Source organism: Zeugodacus cucurbitae, chromosome 3 (genome assembly GCF_028554725.1).
Source record: "Zeugodacus cucurbitae isolate PBARC_wt_2022May chromosome 3, idZeuCucr1.2, whole genome shotgun sequence".
In the NCBI taxonomy this organism is placed as follows: Eukaryota; Metazoa; Arthropoda; class Insecta; order Diptera; family Tephritidae; genus Zeugodacus; species Zeugodacus cucurbitae.
The window spans coordinates 49,753,737-49,773,764 of NC_071668.1; the positions used below are offsets into that span (position 1 = coordinate 49,753,737).

Consider the following 20,028-nt stretch of genomic DNA (forward strand, 5'->3'; position numbering starts at 1 on the left):
TCCGGGTCGCTATGATTAACCCGACGGTGCTCATACCCGTGACTGGACAAGCAATCGTAAGCTTTCCAGCAATCCGTTCGAATTACGGTACCTGTTGCAACATGTTTTTTAATCAGGGGTATGAGCACCTCGGCTGACCTGACGTTATCTGGGCACACTTCTAAACGCAGAGCGTCGCTCCCATCTTCGATCATGCCCAAGACCCAGTGACCTTCAACTCTTCTGCCTGAAATAAATAATATATGTATGTATGTACAGTTTGTCAACTAATTGTTTGCAAAATTAAAACTGACACAAAAAATCAACTTTGACATAAATTTTTATTAGGAAAGAAACTTTTTTATGATATTTCTTTCACAGAATTATTATTACATATATAAAATAGTAATACATGTTAAAAAAACTTCAAAAATCAACATAAAAACATAAGATATTCCGCGAATAAACAAAATCAACATAATTCCAGCTGTCAATCAATTCTTTGCAAAATGCAAAAATAAGTTGCAAAAAGGAACTTTAACCACAAATTTTTGTCTTTAATATTTCGTATGCTTTCCATCAGCTTTCAATACAGCTTGTAGACGCCGCGGCATTGAATATATAAGTAAGTTTTTTTATGTGGTAATATTCGGGTATCTTTGCCCATTCTTCGTTGATTGTCTTAATCAAATCAGGACTCCATTGGCCTATTAACATTTCAAATAGCGAAGTTGATGCGTTTTTCAATATTCATAACAGATAACAAAGGCTTTTTCCTGGCTACATGCGACGAGTACTGGTGGAGTTTTAATACTTTCCTCACAGTCTCATGGCTAGGGATGGCAACGATTAATCATTTGATTAAATTAATCGATTATTTTCATTCAATTTACGATTTAATTGCATCGAAACACCTTTTCTAATTACTCGACTATTACTCGAGTAATTGCAAAATAATCGCAAACAGCATTTTGAAATTTAATACATTTTATGTTCATCTAAGTTAGCGTACAAGGGTCGAAATTGGTCGCATCAGTCATTAATGACTGGAAACGGTGTAAACATAGTTAAATTGTAATATGTCAACGTAGTTTAATATCAATAAATGAATGTCTGGTAACACTGCATTTACAGTTAAGTCAAAGGCATTTTACGTTCAGTTGTTTGAAGAGCAATGGCGTTAAAAGTTAAAAGCGAAGTGTGGACATTTTTTTAATAAAATAGCAATAACTACGTTAAATGTCAACTTTGCTGCAAAAATTTAAAATTTTCTAATAACACATCAAATATGTTGCAGTATTTAAAATTAAAGCATGCAACAGTAGCCTGCAAATTGTGGTAAGTTGGAGCAATCGGTATTACATTTTAAATTTCTTCTAGTTATATATAAATGTATGTGTACAAATTAGACTCTGAAATCTAGGAGTAACGACAAAGTTCCCATAAGTGATGATGTCACTGACACCATGATTGAAATGCCGAGTTGCAGCAGCAAACCAATTAATGAAAGCCCTTCAGCTTCGAAACACTATTGATGCTTGGGAAGATATGAAAACCATACGGACTTTCAAAAAAGTATTGTCATCTACTTGGTACCTCAGTACCAGCTGAGCGGCTTTTCTCAAAATCGGGTGCAACTGCGACCGAAAAACGCAATCGTTTGACAACAAAACGTTTATCGAAATTGCTTTTTCTTCAAACTTGGTTGAACAGAGAATACATTTTCTTGACTTCAATAAATATATTTTCATTTACACTAAGACAAATGAATTTTTAATACGATATTTTAATTTTATTTCTTGTGTATATACCAACACAATTTGAATGTCTGAAATAAGAATATAGTCTCCTATATTTTATTAGTTTTATTTTTACGCAAAGTTGCAAAACATAGTATTTCAAGCAAGAGGCAATTATTTTACTTTAAGATTGCTGTGCATATTTTGAAAAATTTAATGTCATTGTGCTACTTAACTTCAAATGTAGGCCATTTTCTCTTTTTGGATATGTCTGGGACTCTGTGATAGAGCATTATAATAGAAGATTCGGCGCTGAAACTGGTGGTGGTCTTTATGCAATTTAGTATTATTTGAAAACATTGGAATTAATCGATTAATCGATTTTTTTACATTAATTGCAATTAATTGCAATTATTTTTTTATATCCTGCAATTAATCATTTGATTATTTAATCGATTAAAAAAATTTTTTTGCCATCCCTACTCATGGCTAACAGTCTTGTTGCAATCATTTTTAATGATATTCACCAACTCTCTCAGGCTAGTTTTCGGATTTTTATCTATTTCTTTTAATATTTTTGAGTGATCTCGACGTGAAAGCTTTGCTGGTCTGCCTCCAGAGATGTTCAAATGTAGTCTATTTTCCTTTTCTATCCGCTGAATATATTATATTATTGTTGTCCTTAGCTTAATATTAAACATTTCGGACAAATCTTTTGGTGTTTTTCCTTTATAATAATGGAAATAAACTAATTGGATCAAATTGTCATCAACTCGTTTTCCTGGCATTTTTAAATATCACTTTATCGTATTAAAACTGTACAGCTCAAAAGAAATAGCACGAATAAACATGCCACAATAGTCGCAGAAGTGCACGTGCAGGTTTTTTCTTTGAAAAAAATGTCCCGTTAATTTCTTATGAATATCTCTTCGTCTTGTGCTTGCTTTTTGCAAAGAATTCATTGACAATTGATTTTTTCTTGTTTTTGCTTATTCGAGGCCTATCTTATGTTTTTGTTTTTGTTTTTAATTTTGTTATTTTTTTAACATATTCTATTACTAGAAATATCTTAGAATAATACTGTAAAAGAAAAATCATAAAAAACAAAACCTTTGTTATAGAAATTTCATGTCAAAGTTGATTTTTTGTATCAAATTACATTTTGCAAAGAATTTGTTGACAAACTGTATATATATTGCATAATATTCTGTATTTTTATTAACACCTTTATTATATTTCCGTTGGCCAAATTTGCTTTAATCAATTTGGACAATTTTGCCAGGGCCGCCAATTTTACCTAGCGCATCCTGCTGGTCAATTTGGTATATCACCACAGCTTAGATGCATAGCAAAACATCAAGTAAAATATTTGTGTGAGTGGGATTTTTGCGTTTTTAAACCATGTTCCCGTGGCCCTTGAAATCGCGGTTCGGGAACGGCACAGTCCTTTGCAACATCTGAATGTCCCCACTATACCACCTGATAGGGAAACCACAATTGGCGATCTATGGACGCGACACATTTTTTTCGTTAATATCAAATGTTGGTCTTCCGCAAAAGTTATGCATTTTTCTTTTGTGTTTAGGAGTTCGAAGACCTGGCAATATTCCACATACTCTTTATTTCTTCCGTTAACAACACGTTACGCCTACGTACAACATCACGACTGGTGGATTGCTCGTTAACATCTATATACTTATGTGTATATATTTTTAAGTATTTCAAAAACTGTGTAACATATAACAACATACCTTCTAAATTTGCACTCATTTTTTTGTTTTGATATTTTTAGCGTATAAATAAAAAGGAGTATTTCGCGCTTTAAAAAATAACCCTCATCGATCCAACACCGGGGTGTTTAAATACTTTTGCGTTAAACAACTTTCTAAGACGTTTCATGTATTTGGGGTATAATCCTTCTTTTCTATTAATTTTTATGCTTTTGATTTGATAGGATATGGCAACACTTAGCACTTGTCAACATGCAACCATTTTGTTATTGTAAGAATTAATAGAAATTAGTAAAAAACCAAAATGCTTATTTGCATTTATTCAAATGCTGGTGCAAATAATTTCAATTCAACAAAACTGGCGAACACGATGACCGACGAGTTTATTTCGACTGCGAAGGTTACAATTAAGTGAAGTTCCTTAATAGAATGCAGCAGAGCAAACTTATTAGAAGCTGTGAAGGGTTTCAAGCCATCAGAACCATAGGAAATGCCTCATACATTGCAGCTCAAAACATCGATAAAATATATGGTAACAATCAACATAAGCACAAGTGATGGATTAGTAAATGGTGCTGCAGGGGAACTAATGCAGGTGGATACCGAATCGTCTGGACCTGAAAGCACAGTGATGCGACTATGGATGAATTTCGCAGAACCAAGAGTTGGAAGCTTTACACGTTCCAAGAAGCCGCATAGTCGCAATGCAGATTGGACACCAATCATGAGCGTGGTCCGATCATTCCAACACAAGCGAAATGAACAAATAACTATAGAACGTAGACAGTTCCCTGTCATTCCAGCTGAAGCCATCACGATACATAAAAGCCGAGGTGGAACGTACGCTCAAGTAGCGGTTCATCTAGAGGGTAGAATTAGCAGGCCAGCTTTATATCTAGGATGTAGCAGAGCCACAAATGCCAATGGATTATATATAATCTGTAAATATATATATGATAAATATTTACTAATATATAAATATTATAATTTTTTTTCATTAAGTTTATGTTAATAATAAATCTTTTTAAAATTTTAAATAACTATAAACGACTAAAAGATCTATTTTCTTTATATAACCTTAATGTTTCTAGCAAACAACCCGGCTAAAAAGAATTAGTAAAATGTTTTCTTTTTTTTACTTACTTTTTCTTACGTCTTTAGATTTGCTTAAACACATAGTTACTAAAAGAAATGCACCTGTGAAGGGTATATTAGCTTCGGTACAGTCGAAGTTAACGTTTTTTCTTGTTTTCTTTGCAGAAGCAGCAGGAGTCCCTTGAGGTGCGGATAGAAGTAATAGAAATAAGTATTTTGAACATGGAGTCAATTGGTTGGCCCGAATTATTGAATTAGGATGTGAAGATATTATTGTTCAATATAAATTATCTAATAAATCGTTTAGGGAAACATTAGAAATACAGTCAAGGACTTAGAAATAAAGCAGAAATGGCTGAAAAATAGACAATTGACCTAAAGGAAACGATGTTCATGAAGAAAGTTGTAGCAAATTACCCCTTCAACTCATCGAATGTATACGAAATAATTAAAAAAAATATTTCCAGTTTTCCTTTAGGTCGTACCAACATATAAAGGTTATAGCTCTTGTGGTAAAGTTCACATCTCCCCAAGCTTATATATATTTGCGACCTCTTTTTCAATGGCTTTTTACGACGATGCTCACAAAATTTATTAGAGATTGAGCAAGAAATCCTGGCCGCTCCCTATCAATGAAAAACATTTCATTGTGCTGTGATGAAATGCCATAGAAAACTCATTTAAAAATATTATAATAGGATTAGACAATTAAGGGGATGAAAACCGAACGTCCAGGATAGGTAACAGTGTTTTCATCGTCCATAATTCTTATAAAAGAGAAGTTATAGAGAAACTTCAAGGACTGAGTCGTCACGCTTGTCAATTACAATTGCGATCCTGGCGATATCTTTAATAAGACAAATTGGGGTACACGTTTAAAATTGCACTAAGTTCTTTATTTATAGATTTTTTTATACACATTATTATTTTAATTTCACTATATTTTATATTTTTTAATTATCTACTAGTATTAGTAACACAGCCATACAACGTAACGCAAAAAAAATAATAATGCTATAGAAACAGACGGTTCGTAACGCTTTAATAGATTTTCGAAACATTAATTTTCAAAATAAGGAAAGGTCTCGCCGTAAAATGCATTTGCTGTGGATAATTATATTTCCATACCACGTACGCAAGTTAAGTTTCGCAATAATTGCTCAAAGTCACCCGAAAGCTGCATCTGTTTTCTTTTTAATGCAAAGATTTCCTTCTGAATATGGAAATAACAATTTTTGTGTAACTTGTTAAAGTATTATTGCTAAAAAATGGAATTTCAAAAATATATTACCTATCGGGTCTAGAAATTCCTGAAGTACCAGATTGTTTGAAACACTGAACCACGATAGAGGAAGGATTCATGATGCCTTTATGACCATTCGTCATTTAGGAAATAAAGGGCAAAGTTCACTTAAAGGTGTAGTTGTACTAATTCTTAGTAAACATAAGAAAAAGAAGGAGTGCCTTTTGTTGCATCTGCTGAAGATTCTAGGTTGGTTCAATAGGTACAGAATTTCCCATAATAACCTACCAGGCAACGGTACCTTCATCGCAGCTGTGCCTGCAGAGTAATTCAGGTGGTCGAGATAATCTTTAGGACAATATTCCTGTAGAAATCTTTGACTAAATATAACCGTTTAGTTATAGCGTCAGGAGAAGGACGAATAGAAATAATTCAGAATGATAATTGAGAAAAATCATCATTTGGAACTATATATGTAAGTACATATATTGGAAAGAAAAAAATACTCTAGGAAACATATAGTAGGTAGAAGTTCTGAAATTCGCTGCTTTGAACGGAGAGAGTGTACAATTCTAAAAGTTTTCTTACAAAAGTAGAATTTTCGCAAACTAAGAACTGTTATACCCATAGAAGACAGTTCCCCCAACATCCGAAAATAACAATCAGAGAAACAACCAGCTATCCCGGCGTTAGGAGAAAGACGACAAGCGACGAGCGACATCTGTCAAATATTAAAATACACGCGTTCTTATGGGCACAGTTTTTTAGACAGCAGCACGACTTCGCGACACCACCTATACATATGTGAAATGTAAAATTATTCAAAGTTCTAACAAGTACGACGCACAGTGAGACAGCCCAATAGTAACCGCTACAAAAAATGGTTTTTGACGTGTCGTCCAATTAACAGATATATAGTAACAATTCCCTGAAATTTCAGCTTCATAACTTCATTACTTTTTGGTCTAGAGCAAGTCAAAGTTGAGGACGCGCTTGAAATATGTTAGTTCAATATGTAATAAGCAAAAGCTTATTAAAATAAAAAATGCATAATAAATGTAACTTTAAAGTATTTTTTTAATTAATTTAGTTATTGTAGAATGAGTAAATGAAAAAATAAATAAAAAAAAACACAATTTTTTTTCTTAACAACAGAATTGTGGTTCAAAAGTTGAACATTTTGCATTTTCAATGGCCTAGGAAATATAGAGCAGCCCCTCGCCCCAGGTGCAGACTTATACCAAATGAAAGTTTGAAATCTCAGCTTTAATTTAAAGTAGAGGACATATAGCAAAAGTTTGCAAAAGCACATTAAACATACAAAAAACTACAAAAAATACGTAACGAGCACATTCTGTTAGCATGCAATAGCATGTTTACAACTTTTTACTTTTATTTTTTTAATATGTTTACTTCACTTATTGTGCAAGAGAATAGTAATAAATTACATTTGTTTTTTGTTAGTTATTCAGAATTATGCTTTAAAGATCATTTATGTTTTAATAAAAATATTCTTGTTTACATAAATTTTATTTACGTTATTAATTTGATAGATAATTTTGTTGAAGGTCATTGACTTTGGGTTAGATAGTTGCATAATTTTTAATTTAAAGTGATAGTGCAAGATATTGTTCTTATCTAAGTTGTGTTATGATCACTTTCTAATGTGGTTAGTTTAATTGTTATATTGTAGTGCCGCTTGTCGCCTGGCAGGAAAATATAAAATAGTCTCTTGCATTATAATTATTTTGTTGTCCAAAGCTCATAAGCAGCCTAATATAGTGAGCATAATTTTGGTTTTGGTTGTTGGTTTTTGGGAATTTTTTCCATCCGCTGAGCCGAACCAGTTTTTTTTTTTGCTCAAACATATGTACATCTGTACACACATAAATGATCGTGTTCTTATCAATTTTAGTGAAGTAAAAAAGTAAGAGAAAAAAAAGACGCTCACGTAAATAAGAATATTCTCTTTGTATTAATAATAACTTTTAGCTGTTAATCCCAGCAAGCCATATTATAGCAGTTACTTATTAAAAACAAACTGTAAAATAATATTACATTGTTGTTGTTTTAAATATTATTGATCAACAAATGGTAATTGCAATTATATATGTAATTCACAATCTATTTGAGCGTGCAAGTGATAAAAAAAATTCAACAAGGTCATGGATAATTCAACAATTTTTTATAATGCAATTTTTAATATTTGGATGGATAGCAATAAAGATATTGATGTTGTTGTTGGTGTCATATCAACAAATTACAATGAAATGTCAGACTTAATTATTAAAAAATTTCGTGATTTTATAATAAAATATTTAATACCAAAATTTAAATCCAAATGGAACAAATCTGGGCGCATAAAAGTAAATTTTTGGCTGATAATGAAGAATGGCTTGCACAGCTTTACACCATATGTGAAGAAACTTTGGATGATGAACAACCAAGCACTTCGCATTCCGTTAAGCGTGGACGACCTGTAAAAGCTTTCGAAGAAAGCCAAGCAAGGTCTATGAAAAGTAAAATATCTCAATTTTGTAAAAGTTTTCTAGAAGACTTAATAGTGTCTGCTGCTAAAAAATATGAAAAGAGTGAACAATTCAAACCATTTACACCAGAGAAAGCACTCAGCCTTATAATTGATGCTTCACTATCAAGACACCAATATGATGTTTTAAGAAGCTCTGCAAAAGAAATTGGTTGTGACATATTCCCACACTACAGCAAAATATTGGAAGTTAAAACAAGTAAGGAAAGGCTAAGTTCGGGTGCAACTGAACATTTTATACTCTCGCAATTTATTGAAGAAATTTTATTAAGATAACACCCAAATTTACCTATAAATTCGGCACAAAGTTTAATAGAATAACGAAAATCGTCCTATATAGTGTATGAGGGCTGAGGAAATTCCTGAACCGATTTCATTCATTTTCACCAGCAAGGTACACTATATCCAAGACTATACAATCACTTAATTTCGCTAAGATATCTGACATATTAATCAATACATATATGCAAATTAAAGCCCACTATATTTTTGAAAAGCCTATGTATAATTAGGTATATGGGAGCTAGGAGATGTTATTATCCGATTTTAATAATTTTTGGAACCGAGACACACTATTAGAATAAACAATTTCCTCTGAATTACATTAAACTATCAGAGAGATTTATCCATATTTTCGGAAAAAATTTACCCTTAGGCGCGGAGTTGAACATGTTCGATAACAGCGGCCTTGAAAAGTTATAGTCCGTTTTCGACTATTTTTTCTCAAGTGAAGCCAGAGATTATGGCTGGTATTGTCACTGGCGAAGCGAATGAAATTTCAGTCGAATTTCGCCAGCTCGAATTGTGAGTGGCGAACACTTGGCGAATTCGCCAAGAATAGGCGAACGAACCGGCGAAAATGAATATTTGGTATTGTCAATGGCGAATATGGAAAATTCGCTTCGCCTAAACTGTCAAAACCTGGCGAACGTTTATTTCATTCGGCAGTTCAATAGAATTCAAAAAAAATTTTTGTTTGAAATTTGTTATTTGAATCGCGAATTGAATTAAGAATGGAAAAAACGTGAGTACATTTTTATTAATTTATTTATTGCATTTTATTTATTAAACGTTTTCAGAATAAAAAAAAACTAACCAGAATCAGTTTGAGCTGATGGTGAAGCTTTTGGAGAAAAATCCACAGCTAGCCAAAGGAATGACGCCGTTTGGGTCAACAAAACAAACTAGGATTGACTTCAGGGAAGATATAGCGGCTGAACTGAATAATATCGGCCCTCCACTACGTAGAGGAAGCGAATGGAATAAGGTAAAAATAAACCATTTCGATTACATATGTATATAAGCACATTGATTTGTATATTACTTAGGTTTGGTTGGACTACAAATTAAAACTAAAGAAAAAAATTTCCAACAATCGAAGAGAGACTGTAACCACAGGTGGGGGCCCTTATACTCAACGCAGTTTAACGCCTTTAGAGCAAGCCGTGGATACAGGATGCAGTGAATCCAAGCGGATCAACGTTTGGAAACACTGCAGCTGAAAATTTGGAAGAAAGCATCACAAATGTAGACGTTGACGAGGTGCAACCTGAACAGGTGCGTGAAAATTTGAACGTCAACGTTACACCTAGGCAGGCACGTATAACCGGAGTGGAGGAGAGCGAAACTTAGCGTACGAAGGCTTTAGAAAAGCAGGCGCAAACGCAAGAAAGCCTTGTCGATTTACTACAAAGTATTAAGTCAGAAACAAAAGAAATCGCAAGCTATACAAGAAAAATGTATGAGCTAAAAAAAAGAAAAATTGGAATTATATAAAAAAAAAAGAAGAAAATATTGAGCAAAAAAGGAGACATAAAGAAAAAATTGAAATGAAATTAAAGGAATTAGAATTAAAACAAATTAAACACACAAAATAAAATAAGAATTTCAAATAATTAAAAATTAATTTTATTATTTTTAATTATATATTACACAAACTTATGTACTAATGCATTTAGGGATGTAACTACAATATTTACAAAGAATTAGCTATTTGTCTTCGGCGACGATCCGCTGCTGAATCACTGAAGTTTTCTTCAACTGGTTCCAGTGGTACTACTACATCAACGAAAGTTTCTTGTTCAGGATCATTAACGCCATACTGCTTACAAATATTGTGTAAAGCACAGCACACATTAACAATCATTGTTGCTTTACTAGGAGAATATCGAAGTTTACGTTCACCTAGTATACAACGAAAACGGCATTTTAGCACTCCAATTGTCCTTTCAACTAAGTTCCTTGCCTTTGTTTGTTTTTTATTAAATTTTGATTCCACTGTTCCTGATAAAGCATTTCGGTAAGGTGTAGTGGATAACCAGAATCAGCTAAAATATGTTTCGTTTTAGTAAATATGTATGTAAATACATTCATAAATAATAGCAAGTTAATGTATATTTGTACCTAAATAAACTAAATTGTGATCTCCTCTTTGGTATGTCCGTTCCAAATATGTTTTTAATGTGCTATTATTCTACACAAATGAGTCGTGGGAAGATCCACCATATCTTGCATCAACGCACCTTATTACCATATCATGATCGCACGCCTAAATAAATGTATTTGTTAAGGTGAAATAATAATAATTAAAAATTTATATGCTTAGTTGCTACTTACAATCATTGCGTTTATGCTGAAAAATCCCTTTCGATTTAGATATAAGTGCTTGTTTACACTTGGAGCAATAATCGCAACATGCGTTCCATCAACGCATCCAACCACATTTGGAATTCCGGAATTGGTATAAAATTTTCTTCTTGTTAGTTGATTATGTTCTTCACTTATATCGGTTTTGATCCATACACTGCAAAGAGTGGTTTCCAATATTGGGAGCATTTCATTCACAATCAATGAACATTTGTGACATTTTTCAATTATTTTGGTATGGCAACAAAAAAGTTAGGCGAATGTGTTCATTCGCCAGTCACAATACGAACGAGTCGAATTTTCGCCAAAGCGTTCGATTCGCCAAGTACGTTCGCTTCGCCGGTGACAATACCAGCCTATATGTACATACTATTTGTGTAAAGTTTTATTCCGCTATCTTCATTGGTTCCTTATGTATAGATTATAAAGTAAAGGAATCAGATGGAATTCAAAATTGAGTTATATGGGAAGTTGTCGTGGTTATGAACCGATTTTATTTATTTTTCACATGTGTCATCAGGGTGTCAAGAAAGTATTATATACCGAATTTCATTGAAATCGGTCGAGTAGTTCCTGAGATATGGTTTTTGACCCATAAGTGGGAGATGCCACGCCCATTTTTCATTTTGTAAAAAAATCTGAGTGCAGCTTCCTTCTGCTATTTCTTCTGTAAAATTTAGTGTTTCTGACGTTTCTCGTTAGTGAGTTAACCCACTTTTACTCATTTTCAACCTAACCTTTGTATGGGAAGTGGGCGTGGTTATTATCCGATTTCTTTCATTTTTGGACTGTATAAGGAAACGGCTAAAAGAAACGACTGCAGAAAGTTTGGTTTATATAGCTTTATTGGTTTGCGAGTTATATACAAAAAACTTATTTGAGGGCTGGGTCGCTCCCACTTTTTCAAAAAAATTACATCCAAATGTGCCCCTCCCTAATACGATCCTATGTTCCAAATTTTATTTTCATAACTTTATTTGTGGCTTAGTGTCATACACTTTATGTGTTTTCGGTTTTCGCCATTTTGTGGGCGTGGCAGTGGTCCGATTTTGCCCATTTTCGAAAGCAACCTCCTCAGGGTGCCAAGGAATACGTGTTCCAAGTTTCGTTAAGATATCTCAATTTATACTCAAGTTATCCGTTGCATGGACGGACGGACGGACGGACAGACAGACATTCGGATTTTGACTCGTCTTGTCACCCTGACCATTTTGATATATATAACCCTATATCTAACTTGTTTAGTTTTATGACTTACAAACAACCGTTAGGTGAACAAAACTATAATACTCTCTTAGCAACTTTTGTTGCGAGAGTATAAAAAAATGCTATCCTGCAAATATTAAGGTTGATGAAAGTTTTAGCAGTGTTGGATTACAAGAATTACTTGATCACACTGTTTCGTGTTGGGTAAATTCAGTAGTAGTAAAGTAAAGAAAGTAAATCGTGTAAATGCAGAAATTCAAAGTTTAAAAACGACAGAATTCGAAATGTTCAACAAAAAGTTTGCGATATCTCATAGTTTAACTATGACGATGATTGACGGAAAAGTGGCAACAACAGTCAGTAAGAATTGCTCGATGGCTGTTTGTTTCATATGTGGAGCAAAACCTAATGAAATGAATAATTTGGATGCAGTTATTTTGAGAACAAATTCAGCTGAAGCATTGAAATTTGGAATTTTGCCGCTATATAAAAAAAAATAATAAAATAAGAATAATAAAAAGAATAAAATTCATGGAATGTATATTACATATCGGTTATAATAAAAGTTTCAAAGCGTGGAGGACAAATAAAGATACAAAAGAACAGAAAGAAGCTGTTAAAACAGAAATGGAAAAAAATTTCAAATTAGTTCTGGGCTTAAAAGTAGATGTGGTGAAACAAGGCATGGGAACAACCAATGATGGTAATGTCTCTAGAAAATTTTTTGAAGATCCAGAAATAACCGCTGACATAACTGGTGTAAATGTAGACTTAATTCACCGCTTTAAAATTATATTAAATACTATAAATAGTATTAAAACAAGTAAGGAAGGGCTAAGTTCGGGTGTAACCGAACATTTTATACTCTCGCAATTTAATGATGTAATTTTATAAAGATAACACAAGTCGACCCATATATTTGGTATAAAGTTCAATAGAATAACGAAAATCATCATAAATAGTATATGGGGACTGAGGTAATTCCTAAACCGATTTCACTCGTTTTCACCACCAAGATACAATGTATCGAAGACTATACGATCACTTAATTTAATATTACTTATAATTAGGTATATAGGATCTGGGGGAAATTATGACCCGATTTTTACCATTTCAGGTACAGAGAGAAACTGTTATAAGAAAAAAATTCAGAGGGAATGAATTACATTAAAATATCTGAGGGATTTACCTATATTTTCGGTGAAAAATTAACCTTAGGCACTGAGTTCTTCATGCTTGATATCAGGGGCCTTGAAAAGTCATGGTCCGATTTTGAAAATTTTTCCACAAGTGATGTCACAGCTCAAATACAGTATTTGTGTAAAGTTTTATTTCGCTAGCTTCATTGGTTCCTTATGAATACATTATAAAGTGAACGAATCAGATGGAATTCAAAATTGGGTTATATGGGAAGTAGACGTAGTTGTGAACCGATTTCGCCCATATTCCACCCGTGTCATCAGGGTGTCAAGAAAGTGTTATATACCGAATTTCATTGAAATCGGTCGAATAGTTCTTGAGATATGGTTTTTGACCCATAAGTGGGCGACGCCACGCCCATTTTCCATTTTGTAAAAAAATCTCAGTGCAGCTTTCTTCTGCCATTTCTTATGTAAAATTTGGTGTTTCTGACGTTTTTCGTTAGGGAGTTAACCCACTTTTAGTAATTTTCAACCTAACCTTTGTATGGGAGGTGGGCGTGGTTATTATCCGATTTTTTTCATTTTTGGACTGTATAAGGACATGGCTAAAAAAAACGACTGCAGAAAGTTTGGCTTATTTAGCTTTATTGGTTTGCGAGTTATATACAAAAAACTTATTTGAGGGCGGGGTCACGCCCACTTTTCCAAAAAAATTACATCCAAATGTGCCCCTCCCTAATGGGATCCTATGTTCCAAATTTCATTTTCATAACTTTATTTATGACTTAGTTATGACACTGTATAGGTTTTCGGTTTCCTCCATTTTGTGGGCGTGGCAGTGGACCGATTTTGCCCATTTTCGAAAGCAACCTCCTCAGGATGCCAAGGAACATGTGTTCCAACTTTCATTAAGATATCTTAATTTTTACTCAAGTTATCGCTTGCACGGACAGACGGACAGACGGACAGACATCCGGATTTCAAATCTACTCGTCATCCTGATCATTTATGTATATATAACCCCATATCTAACTCTTATATTTCTTGGTGACACAAACAACCGTTATGTGAACAAAACTATGATACTCTGTGCAACAGGTTGCGAGAGTATAAATATAGATGTTGGTAAATTCCATACGTATTGCATGGACACTGCAAAATTATATGTAGAGCTTTATGGCTGGTACTACATGCCCATCACTGTGCATAAAGTTCTCATTCACGGCAGCAAAATGTTATCTGAGGCTATATTGCCAATAGGTTTGTTTGCAATTTTTATTTTTGAAAGAATTTTTTTAAACTTTATTTAATTTTAACTTTTTTTTTTGCTACAGGAATGTTATCCGAAGAAGCGCAAGAAGCAATGAATAAGGAGTATAGAAACTGTAGGCTATTCCATTCTCGTAAAAATTCACGTATTTCTACGAATGAAGATGTAATGCACTATTTGCAAATATCATCACATCCTTAATTCATTTAGAATGAGAAACAAATTGAAAAAATTAGAATACCATGATGATGTTAAAAAATTATTGATTGAATGAAAAAAAAATATTGTTTTTTTATTGCATTTCATTGGGAGGTGGGCGTATTAGTGGGCGTGTTATTGTAATTTTTGCATGAAACATTTTAAATGATATAAATTACAGTAATATAGAATTTCAAGGTTGTATTTAATATGGCACTTTTTATGTTGAGGTAGTATGGGTGGTGGGGTTAAAAGTGGGCCAAAGTTCAATTTTTATTTCAAATAATGTTTGTAACTATATAACATTCAAGTATACCAAAATTGAAAGTTATACCTAAAGTATTACGGACAATACGGCATTTTACAAATTTCGACTGTATGGCAGGTGGGCGTAAAAGTGGGCGAATTTTCTTAATTTTTTTTTTTTAACTGGAATTGTCTCAGAGCTCTACAATGACTCCTTGTATTTGATGCCGGCGTTGTCTCACTGTGCGACGCTATTTTGCCAGCAGAAGAGTAAATTAGCTTTGATATACAGTATGTCAAGAAACAGTTTACACATTGAAAATAAATACACTTTTTCACTTTTCGCAAGCAAATTTTTTTTACTTTTTACTTCAGTTCAACATATTTTTTGAATCAGGGATGGTTACTTACAGTATTTCAAGAGATGTGATGCAAAAAAAACTGCGAAAGCAATGCAAAAACCAACCAAGAACAACAAAAAACAAAAATCATTCAATTTTGTTAGTGTCAAGAAAAACTTTACACACTTCGATTATTTTACTTGTTAAGCACTTGTTGTACAGTTAACCGTACTTCACCGTTACCTATTCTTCGCAAAGGCTTTTACAATGAATTTGTCAATTAGTTGGTGATTAATTTTTGATTTTTTTCATATCTGAAGTACCCATTATTGTCTTTTTAATATTCCATGCAAAGGGTTTAGTTTGAAGAGTACCAACTATTGCCCCATAATCCCCAATGGGGTGAAAACGTTTGAGATCTAACGGCAATGTTTTCTTTAACCCTCTAAATAGTGTATAATGGCTAAAATTGATCGGACAATATGGAAATACAAGAACCAAAGCCAGAAAAAGGCCCTAAATTATAAATAAGTGGACATGTACAGTGCTTAATGTCTCGAAAACTTGACCAAATTCTAAAAATTTCGATCAGTGTTCTTACGAAAGAGTTCTAGGAAGAGTGCAATATTCAGATTTCTCATGAAACTGCGCGCCAAAACATGCTACGGCATGAATACATATGTTTCAAGATGTGCTATAAAAAATAATCGAAATGATGTTGTGTCTTTCTAATGAAAATAATGCCTTGTGTCGTTCTCTAGTTAGCCAATTGTTGAAATATAACATGTTCTTGTTCTCGTCCCAGTATATGACATCATCCCAGTAGTTCCCAGGTTCAGAAATATACTTAATAATAGCAAACAAAAATCGATTCTCTACATTTGGTGCAGACAGCATTTTTTTTTTGGCAGATCTTTGTGCATGTTCATGTCGTAGCATGTTTTGTCGCGCAGTTTCATGAGAAATCTGAATATTGCACTCTTCCTAGAATTCTTTCGTAAGAACACTGATCGAAATTTTCGGAATTTGGTCAAGTTTTCGAGACATTAAGCACTGTACATGTCCACTTATTTATAATTTAGGGCCTTTTTCTGGCTTTGGTTCTTGTATTTCCATATTGTCCGATCAATTTTAGCCATTATACACTATTTAAATGGTTAAAGAAGGCATTGTCGTTAGATCTCAAACGTTTTCACCCCATTGGGGATTATGGGGCAATAGTTGGACCTCTTCAAACTAAACCCTTTGCATGGAATATTAAAAAGACAATAATGGGAACTTCAGATATGAAAAAAAGCAAAAATTAATCACCAACTAATTGACAAATTCATTGTAAAAGCCTTTGCGAAGAATAGGTAACGGTGAAGTACGGTTAACTGTATAATAAGTGCTTAACAAGTAAAATAATCGAAGTGTGTAAAGATTTTCTTGACACTAACAAAATTGAATGATTTTTGTTTTTTGTTGTTCTTGGTTGGTTTTTGCATTGCTTTCGCAGTTTTTTTTGCATCACATCTCTTGAAATACTGTAAGTGACCATCCCTGATTAAAAAAATATGTTGAACTGAAGTAAAAAGTAAAAAAATTTGCTGCGGAAAGTGCAAAAGTGTATTTATTTTCAATGTGTAAACTGTTTCTTAACATACTGTATCTTTTATTTAAAACAAATAAATCGACATATTTTTAAAGTTTTTACACAAATAATTTCACTTTAAACTAAATATGTAAGTTTTATTGAAGTGAAAGATTTTAGTATGGCAAGTGAAACTCTTCAAAATGTTCAAGACGCTGGCTTCAAAGCGACATTTGTAATCAGCTGTCGCTACGTACTGTCGTGTCGTCTTCTTTGTGTTCAGCACTTAAAGTGAATACGTTGCGGCGTTCCGTAATATAAACATTTGTAATTTACTTTTATAACAATATATTTTGTAATGCTATTTAGAAAGTGATATAATTTCACAAATAATCTTATTTAATTTTTATTAATAACCGCACTTCCCAACTAATGTAGTCTAATTTATAAATCTGTAGAAAATGAGATCCATGATAAGCATGCTTTTTGGAGCAGCGATTAGTGATGCACCCTAAATATATGCAACAAATATGATAACTTGTTGTTAATGGAAAATTATAATTTTTTTAGCATTCAACCCTAATTTCTTTTATATAAATAATGAATGCAAGAATAATCATTTTAGTATGTAAGACGCATTACGAGCTGTATCACTGATATGAGATGTTTCTTCCCGTTGTATTTGTTGGGAGGACGTATCAGCTTCCGGCACAAGAAATTCATCAAGCAACATGACTGTCTGCTCATCGAAACACGCGCATTCAAATAGATAATGTTGTGGTTGACGTACGGCATTTCTTCTGTGATTTAGACGTGCGTACGCTCCGAGGACCAAACATTGACCCGGACCACTATCTGGTAGCAGCGAAGATACGCACTCACCTCTGTGTTCGACGTCGAAATGCTGCAATCACAACAGACAGCCGAACGATTGTGTGGAACGTCATCTTCAAACTCACTCCATACCACTGCAGCCGAAACAATTAGTATTCAAAAAACGAGCTTGTATGATGATGATTGTCGTTTCGCAGTGGAGAGAAAACAGGCTGCCTACCTCGTGATCGACCACAACACTTGCGGGGTATTTGTTGGGAGGACGCTTTTTTTTTTCTTTGTGTGGTTCTTTTATTGACAGTCACCGGATGAAAACCATATGATTATTTTTTAGGAACTTTCTTTATATTTTGAAAATAAATATTTCTTTAAAATCATTCTAATTAATATGGACTCTAGTTTGCTTTAAATTTGGTTGTTGTTGTTGTAACGATTATCTATCCCTGCCGGATTGGAAAGCATATATCTAGTTGTCGTTGAGGTCATCTAACGGGGAGGCCCAGGAAACATGTTGTTTCGACGGGGTCGGACCAAAGGGAAAGGGGTGTTAGATGAGTAAGGTTCGTTGGGCATGCAAAAAGGTGGTTAGTGTCATGCGGGGACCTATTGCATGCAGGACATGTATTTTGTATGTCGGAGTTCAGTCTGGATAAGTAGGAGTTTGACCTGCTACAATATCCAGATCGAAGTCACTCTGGTTTCACGCGGCAACTCGAGCTCTTTGTCTGGAAGGGGGGACAACTTTAGTATACCGTCCCACGATTTCGGGGTTAAAATGAATATGGGCGGATCTCCAGATTACGAATATATATTATTGCCGCCGCAAACTTATAGTTTCTAAGATATTTGCAATTAAAGATATAAAATTAACAATTTTTAACACGTTATTTCTCACTGTATATTGAATTTTTCACTTTCACATTTCACATTTTGCACTTTAAATATATTTATACTTCATTAATTTGTTTCTACATATTTATTTTTAACAAATAATATCAAAATTTGCAGTAAATAAACATTTAACTTTATGCACAATTCTGTTTATTTGTAAAATAACAAAACGGTTTCAAAATTTATAAGTGTATTTAATTGTTTCAAGCAACTTTACAAATGGATCATCATGGTTGTTCGCAATATTTTTTCTCCATGTATACTCCATAATGAAATCCGTAAAGTTTTCGGGGTTGTTGTAATTGTCCCGCACAAAAAATCTCTTTATTACGCGCCACTGGGATTCTATCCTTTGGGTGTGGGTTCCATCCCTTGACACAAAAGGATAGTCCGGTCACTGTGGTTAACGCGTCGGTGCTCATACCCGTGACCAGATAGGCAGCCTTCCAACAATCTGTGTGTATTTGTGTACCCTGGGCAACATGTTTCCGTATTAACGGTATGAGCACCTCCGCGGATCTGACATTCTCCGGACAAACTTCCAGACGGAGATCGTCACTTCCATCTTCCACCATACCCAACACCCAGTGGCCTTCTACTCTTCTACCTAAAAAGAGGGGAAAATATACATAAGTATTAATATAAACAAATATATATGTGGTAGATATTATTACCTTTATTATATTTTCTTTTTCCAAATTTACTCTCGTCAATTTGAACAACTTTACCAGGGCCGCCAATTTTACCCACCGCTACCTGCTGGTCTATTTGGTATATAACTACCGCCTCACGACAGTAATTGAACCAATCGCAAATGGTAGCGCTGGATAGAAACTGGCTCCCTGGTGAAGCTATTTTTTCGGACCTCTTCATGCGACCGGCACCGGAATGTGCCTACTGCGGTATCGCCGGCGTTTGACACCACCATTGGTTGTTTATGTGTCCGGCAATTTCCTCGTGGGAATTAATCCCTCGCTTTCGGCAAAAGAAATACATTTTTCTTTTGTATTAAAGGTTTCAATGATCCTGCCGATATTCCACATATTTCTAATTTCAGCCGCAGTGAGTACGTTAGTCCTCCTAACACCTCGGCTGGTAGATTGCTCTTCGAAATCTATTGAAATTTCTTTGATAATTTTAATAATTTAAAATCTATAACAAAATACCTGCTGAATTTGCGTCCAATTTTCCAAAAGGTAATAGAAAAAACAAGTAAGGAAGGGCTAAGTTCGGGTGTAACCGAACATTTTATACTCTCGCAATTTATTGATGTAATTTTATAAAGACAACACAATTCGACCCATATATTCGGCATAAAGTTCAATAGAATAACGAAAACCATTATAA

The 20,028-nt window shown here is 33.7% G+C and overlaps 1 long non-coding RNA gene across 1 annotated transcript; it reads right to left on the reverse strand.

The window, feature by feature from the left end:
- Positions 1-10,245: 10,245 nt before the first annotated feature.
- Positions 10,246-19,769, reverse strand: LOC105220213 (uncharacterized). The gene is made up of 3 exons (XR_008470420.1): positions 10,951-19,769; positions 10,738-10,882; positions 10,246-10,661 (listed from the first exon to the last, which is right to left on the reverse strand). It is a non-coding gene; the product is annotated as an uncharacterized LOC105220213 (long non-coding RNA).
- Positions 19,770-20,028: the final 259 nt, after the last annotated feature.